The sequence below is a fragment of the Pinus tabuliformis genome, chromosome 2_2 (genome assembly GCF_031772625.1).
Source record: "Pinus tabuliformis cultivar Carrire ecotype Pingquan chromosome 2_2, CPIR1, whole genome shotgun sequence".
Lineage (NCBI taxonomy): Eukaryota > Viridiplantae > Streptophyta > Pinopsida > Pinales > Pinaceae > Pinus > Pinus tabuliformis.
Window position 1 is genome coordinate 258,862,121 of NC_142300.1, and position 7,695 is coordinate 258,869,815.

Below are 7,695 nucleotides of genomic sequence, written 5' to 3' on the forward strand. Positions count from 1 at the left end.
GATGGCCAGCATAGGAGCGGCGATTTAACAACTGTCATACGATACGCTTAAGGGATATGTTGTTTAAGAGGATATGTTGTGGTTGGCAGTTGGCGTCTCTGGTAAGTACAACGCATAACTGCGCCTCTGCGAATCTTGTGAGTAAATCTGAACAGTTCCACATGACACTCTGGAAGCAACAAGAAGTTGCGCATTTGTCATTTCTGAAACCGATCATGAGTCTTCTGCTCTTGACAGGTACGTCACAAGACAGCCCTGTCCTTCTCTAACTTATACAGTTGGCATGGAATCTTGGGATTTTTGACTGACTATCAATAAAGCTAATGCTATAGCCCATTAATACTAGGGAACGGTATATGCGAACTATTAGATTTATCCAACTTGTCAACTGTTAATCGGGACACCGCTTGAAAAGGTAAATATCAACGCTAGAATCACTTTAAAAATGCAGTAACCTTTCTTTCAATCTTACGGCTTTTCATCGAATGTGGTTCGTGTTTATTTTTCTATGATATTTAATTCCCACATATATAATTGAGCAGAGGGGCTTATTATATAGGTTACTATGATTTGTTTTGATATTCAATTTCCACACATATAATTGAGTTTAAATGTTTATTTTGCAGTCTAGTATAATGTATGATATTTGTACTCAGTTACTGAAAAATTCACAGTACGATCATTTTCTGTCAACGTTTGAAATCTCAATAGGGATCCATCATCATTCATAAAGTCCTGATGATGGATCCCGATTGGGATTTGAAAAGTTGACAGAAAATGATCAAAAGATATATGATGTGTAAAGCTGTTTGTCAGTCATCAAGGTTAAAATTTTGTTCATTTTTTTTAAAATAAAAAATTTTAGAAATCTAAAAAAAATTAAATAACTATACAAAACATTTAAATAATATGAACTCATAAAAAGATTTGCACGTGAAGATGTTGGATCCCTCTCAACTCATGTTAGATCTGTATTTAAAATGGATCTACACTGGTGTATACACAATATAATGATGGAGTCTGAGAGTAAATTAGGCAAGACTCCAACCATGAAAAACAATCTTTGAAACGAAAATTAAATGTAACTTCAAAAAGAGAAAAAAGAGAATGTTGCATTTGTGGATATGTTGGATTTCACGAACACTTGTTTAAATGTCGAAAATGTCACCAAAATTGGATTTCAAAATAGACTCACCAGCCAAATATAAAAGTTTTCACCCCTCCTTAACCCACAAATCACCCTAAATATTCCAACCAAAAATCTTAAAAACTTTATAAATATTTTAACTATATTTGATAAACCAATCACCCTATAACAAACAATTTACCTGTCAAATTTCATTCCTAAATATCACCACCGATTTCGGCACATGTGACACTCCGTCTTTTCATTTATGGCTGGAAATAAGGTAGATAGATTTCTTGGCACTGTATATAACAAAGTACATCCATTAAGCACTTCATCCAGATGTAATATGGACGACATATACAAATATTTCCGTTTAGGGATGGAATCTTCTTTCCAATATTGGACATCGTATTTTCATATGAGTTCGATTTTTCATTTCGTTAAAATGAAGGTTCTTCAACCGGAATGTCATGATGCGATACTCAGTTTATTGAATGGTTTGTTCGGATTTGATCAATAACGAATCTACCCCTCCTGGGTCAATGCATCTATGGATTATACTTGCTTTCCTTTGTGTTTGGTTATACGTTACAGTTTTTGCTATGATGCCTTACTTTCTTTGAATTACCAGCTTCACGCACAGTGACAGGATTTTCATAGTTACAATTTCTACGTCTTCTGCTCTTGTAATTTCCTACTGAGTTTTTTTTATTTGATAACAAATGAATTGCTTGTGCGCTCTCACCTGAGAGCTGTTTGCTCGATTCACCCTGAGAATTATAACTACAGTCACTCAATTGTATTTTTTGTGTATATGAATCTGTCCCGGTTACCTTGCGGCACATTTTGGCAGTACGCCTCAATTGAGGTTTATTTGTCTATTGTGGTATAAATGCTCCGTGCAGTCATGTGTCTATCTCGGATCCCCTAAAGTGAGGGTAACAGATTATGACTGTTGGGTTTTAATTTACGCATGGCCACCGAGCATACTCGATTTGTTTTAAAAGAGTAGTTTCCAGGTTATAAACTAACAGAAGTAGCGTAGCCACCCTGTCTATAGTTTTACCGGACAGTAAGCTAATTCCGTTAGCGATCTTCCCCTGTGAATGTGTTTTCGGCTTCATTCTCAGCCACAGTTAATTCTTAGAGCAATTCTAGAAGTAATACCCTATATCTGAGGTTCTGGAAATACTACCCTACACCTAGGGTTCGGGAAAACGGAACCCTACCCCTAGGGTTCTGGGTATAAGTACAATATACATTATACATTCTTTTGCAGTCAGCAATTCAACCCTTACTACCGAGCCTACAATAATAGCTACCATCTATTTTCTTATCAGCACTCTGGGTTAAGACCCCGTTTTCCCCATCTCTAAATAAATAACTGCAACATTACAATCATCTAATACAGCATGCCTCCTCAATGTTTAGAGTTTCCTTTTCTTTTTTTTGTAAAAAGAAACAGAGAACAGTTCAGTCCTTACCTGGGTCACTGTTGCTTGTTAATTACTTGAAAGCTGAGATTACCTCTGCGCATCTCTGTTCTCCTGCTTTCAATCTGCCACCCGTCCATGAGATTCGTCCTCCGGGACCAGAATCTCCCCCCTTGCTCTCTTGCAGGACCACTGTCCGCAGCAAGATGTTCGAGTTAGAAATAATTAATTCCTACTTGTCTATGGTTGTAATTCTCCATTTGAGGAGTTTGTTCCTACATAATAGGAATTTAGTTTCTCCTAGTTTAGTGTGTGGTTGAGAGAATCTCTCAACCACACTACTGTACGTCTAAGATAGAATTCTTATCTTGAGACTATTGCTTGTATAAATATGTGTGTAACTTCCTCATTCATTAATATATATAATATTTTTGAGTGTGTGTATAATATAAAGAGGATATTTTGTTTAATTTTTTTTTTTTAGTTTGTCCATCGAGCAATTTTCTAAGTCTTTGTGAGCATTTTCTGCTCCCGCCACTCAGTGAACACAACTTGTTTTTTTGGTGAACGCTACCTGCATTGCATTGAGATGCTCGTTCTTTCTTTTGGCTGCTGTTGTGCATTGAAGCATCGTGGTAGGCAGTGTTTGAGGCCAATCTTGTTCCTGCCTCCTCACCTGTGGATCTATGAATTAGATATGTACCTGCGCTCGGCGGATTCGTGGTGTGTCTCCCAGTGAGAGGGCGTGATTTAAGCGGTGGTGTAGTAGTGGAGGTGACAGTTGTGGTGTGGTTGCTGGCCCAGGTTTCCACGGAGTGATCAGAGCGGTGGACTGTGGTGGCGGAGGAGCTCAAAGTGAGGGAAAGAACCAACCTCTGCTCAGAGAACACAGTGTTGTTGCTGAATGCAATAATAAATCGTGGTCGTGGAGCCTGTCGTGCCTGATGTAGTGAAGCAAAGATCCAGTGGTCAAGGAGTTTGGTGTGGTTGAAGGTTCTTGTTCGTGACCTCCGCCTTCACGGTAAAGGAAGATTGTGGCACTGAATCATGGATCTGCAAGATAAAGGTTGCGGATCAATGACTCAGAGTTGTGAGATAGTTGCTTGAGCTACGGATCATGGTGGCAGCTTGGATTGATTGGTCAAGGATCTAGTTGAGCTGAGGAGGATCCGGACTGGACCATTGTGTACCCAAATTTGTGGGACTGAGTGGATCTGTTGTCAAGTGAGTGAGTTAATCTGCTCCAGTGGTGGAGTGAGTTGATGTGTCAAACAAATCAGGTGTTGTTTCATTGATTGAGCTCTTGAAGGTCTAGAAGTGTGGCACGGAGGTGAGATCGAAGATCGTCATAATGAAGTGAAGTGTGCTCCCTTGCACGGTTGAGCGTAGAACAAAGGTGAAATCGGTGTAGATTGACGATCTCTTGCAGCAAATCTGGAGTTTTCTGTAGCTCTCTGACGATTTGAAAAGCTTCCAAGGATGCCAAGATTGGCAAGAAAATGGGTGAGCTCTATTTACTCATCTCTGGTGAAGATTATGCATAAGCTGCTACCACGGAAGAGGTGGTCACTCCACTCAGATCGGTTCAGATTTATGCATTAAAGCATTGACAAATTATGCTCATGTGTGGAGACTGCATCTAGATCCAGATCTGCTACGTTGGTGTTGGAGCAATCTGCCGTTTCTTTTGAGGGATCTGCGATTTCTTTTATTTTTGGGTGTGCGCGGGCCAGTGATGGCCGATTGCGGTGACACCGCTCCTCTTCCGGATGCACTGAAGGCGTGCATCAGGCCCGATAGTGTGGAATTCGTTAACACCAACCCTGCCCCCTCAGCAAGAAGGCTGGTCATCAGAGTTTAGCATTGTCAGGGGAAACGGGGTGGGCCTTTTTGGAGGCTCGGAGGGAGGCAGCATCGAGGGAGGATCTGTAACGTATGTTAAGATGGCACACCCTGTTGGCGTCTTGGGTTCACGACCTCGCACGTGCAGGGCTGCCCAGTAATTTCTGGATGCATTCTGATTTGCTGTTATGAGTACTGAATATGTCTCCCCTGAGTATATGTTGAGGTTTTTAACAACGAATGGTTCCACATAGTGGCCGTCCGTCTCAGCTAAAGACATGTTTTGTTCGTGAAGCAGGAAATTGAATGACGATAAGGAAGCCACACTAGTAATCCGCAAGCGATATGTGTCTTCGCCGACTACAGAAAGAATGCAAGGAATCGAACATTCAGGATTTGTAGGGTTGCAGATATTGCCCGTTTTTCTTGAATTGTTTGTAGATTTCACTAGCGTTCGATTGCTGGATCAAGCTTGGCAGAGGAAGGCAAGCTAGTGTTGAGATCTGATACCTACGTGGATCTGCCATGGCCGACGAGGAAGAGCGCTATGAGGCCAATCTCTCTGTCGAATTATGGGGGGAAGCTACCTGGGAGCTTCAAGCCGGAGGCCCGTGATGTTTGTACCTTAAAGGTCATCGATTCTTCACTTTTTGTAACCCCTGGGCTCTTCTGTAGTGATGAGTTTCTCATGGAGTTGACGTAGATTGCAGAGAGTTTGTGTGGCCATTATCGTTGACCAGATCTTTCCTGAAGAGAAATGTGTAGTCATGGACTTTTATGATGCGGTCCAACATCATTAACAGGGCTTTCATCATTATTCAACCATGGTTAAGCATTGAATTCGTGGAGCTCCAGAGCTGGAGTGAGAGAGTAAAGAGCCGTGAGTCGACCTCTTTGGTGTCATGTAGAGACTGAGCGCAGTAGAAGCGCGGTGGTGTTGCGTCGTAGAAGAGCCAACCATCCTACTTTGTTGGAGCCAGAGGTTCTTCTGGATGGAGACCATTCCATTGACAGAACCCTTGAAGTGGCGGAGAAAGTCTAGGCGGAGGATTACTTTTACTTGGAAAAGTGCTATGGAGGCCATGAGTTTGAAATGAGGGCTGGTTAGCATGGTGATGGACGAGCCATAACAGTTGGGTTCGAGTTTTTTTGGTAATACTCTGCCACTGCAACGGTAAAATGTGGTATTTATAAATGTTTTGGAATTATAAGCATTGAGCTTAGCTAACTCAATGGAGTGGTTTTGTTAGAATTAGCTACTCTAACAAATCATGCAGGTAAATCCAAGACAATTAAATCAAAAAGATGATGCAAATGTACTATGTGGTGGGTAACAAGGTTGAATTGCACCAAATATTAATTTGGTGCAATAGTGACACTAAAGGAGCAACGACAACGTTTATGGTGGACAACAAAGTAGATGTTTGTTTGAGTTAGTGTGGTTTGTGGAATAGACTCCCTAGCATGTTATAAGCAAGTCCAGTGGTTGTAATAGTCATTGTATGTACCTAGAAACTCCAAAATGTGGAATCAAATTTTTTAAAAGCATCTGAAATTTCGTGGTGATCTTAAAACCACTTTGTAATGGTTTATCGTCAGCCTAAAACCATCTTTTGTCATTGTAAAGTGAGGGTTGGTGGTAAGCTAGAAACCATCTATAGAGTCTTTGTCGCTGAAGTGCTTGCCTTTGTGATAGAATCGCCTCTGTGGCTTGAGGTGCCTTTGTGGCTGCGTATACACGAGAGCTTTGTGCTCAATTGAGCAGGTGGACTGCAGAACACCTAGCTCGGACTCAGATGATTTTTAATTTTCTGAGTAGAAGGGGATTGGCGCGCTTTTCGCGCTGACAGTCGCGCCAGCGTGTGCTATTTTATCTGTTCGCACTTAGTGCCTGGCTATCTGGTCATCACCAGACTTAGCCAATTTCATTTGTCTTTTTTTCTCCCTCTGTCTGTCCCAACAGCGCAGAGCATCCCCTTTTTCCCCTCACTGTTTTCATTTGGAAACCTTTCCAAGTCAGGGGAAAAACAGTGAGGGTTGGGAATCATGGCAACTTTCTTGCCTCTAACTTCCCCCTTGAGAAGTGGCCAGTTTCTTTTGAAAACATTTCTTAAAAAATTTTCTTTCAAAGAAAAGAACTAATATTATTTAAATTCAAAACCATAATGTTGTCAATCCAGTTCATCATTTACCACAGTAAAATCAAATAGTTACATTTATCCCGAAACATTACAATCTATCATGCAGTAAATCCATACAGTAAATCAATTGTTGATGTTACGTGTTTTCATGCCGTAAGTTAATCATTACTTACATTGATTTACTGATGATCTACCTGCTTTTCATCAGCCATATTAGTATAGTCAATTGCATACTTCATTTTCACAAAATATTTGTAACACAGTTTCAGGTAAATCGCAAATGCCAATGTATACACCATGCCAATCTGGAATTTAATAAATCAGCCAATAACATAGCAGAGCTGAGCGTCACATTCAAATCCAACATTATCTCGCAGCCCTTATAAAAAGTATACAGATGGCCAGCAGAGGAGCGGCGATTTAACAACTGTCATACGATACGCTTAAGGGATATATTGTTTAAGAGGATATGTTGTGGTTGGCAGTTGGCGTCTCTGGTAAGTACAAGGCATAACTGCGCCTCTGCGAATCTGGTGAGTAAACCTGAACAGTTCCACCTGACACTCTGGAAGCAACAAGAAGTTGCGCATTTGTCATTTCTGAAACCGATCATGAGTCTTCTGCTCTTGACAGGTACGTCACAAGACAGGCCTGTCCTTCTCTAACTTATACAGTTGGCATGGAATCTTGAGATTTTTGACTATCAATAAAGCTAATGCTATAGCCCATTGACTATCAATAAAGCTAATGCTATAGCCCATTAATGGCAGGGAACGGTCTATGTGAACTATTAGATTTATCCAACTTGTCAACTGTTAATCGGGACACCGCTTGAAAAGGTAAATACCAACGCTCGAATCACTTCAAAAATGCAGTAACTTTTCTTTCAATCTTACGGCTTTTCATCGAATGTGGTTCGTGTTTATTTTTCTATGATATTTAATTCCCACGTATATAATTGAGTAGAGAGGCTTATTATATAGTCCATTATGATTTGTTTTGATATTTAATTTCTACACATATAATTGAGTTTAGAGGTTTATTTTACAATCTAGTATGATGTATGACGTGTAATGTCGTATGTCAGTTATGAAAGTTAAAGTTTGTTCATCCTTTTCAAAATAAAAATTTTTAAAAATCTAAAGAAAAA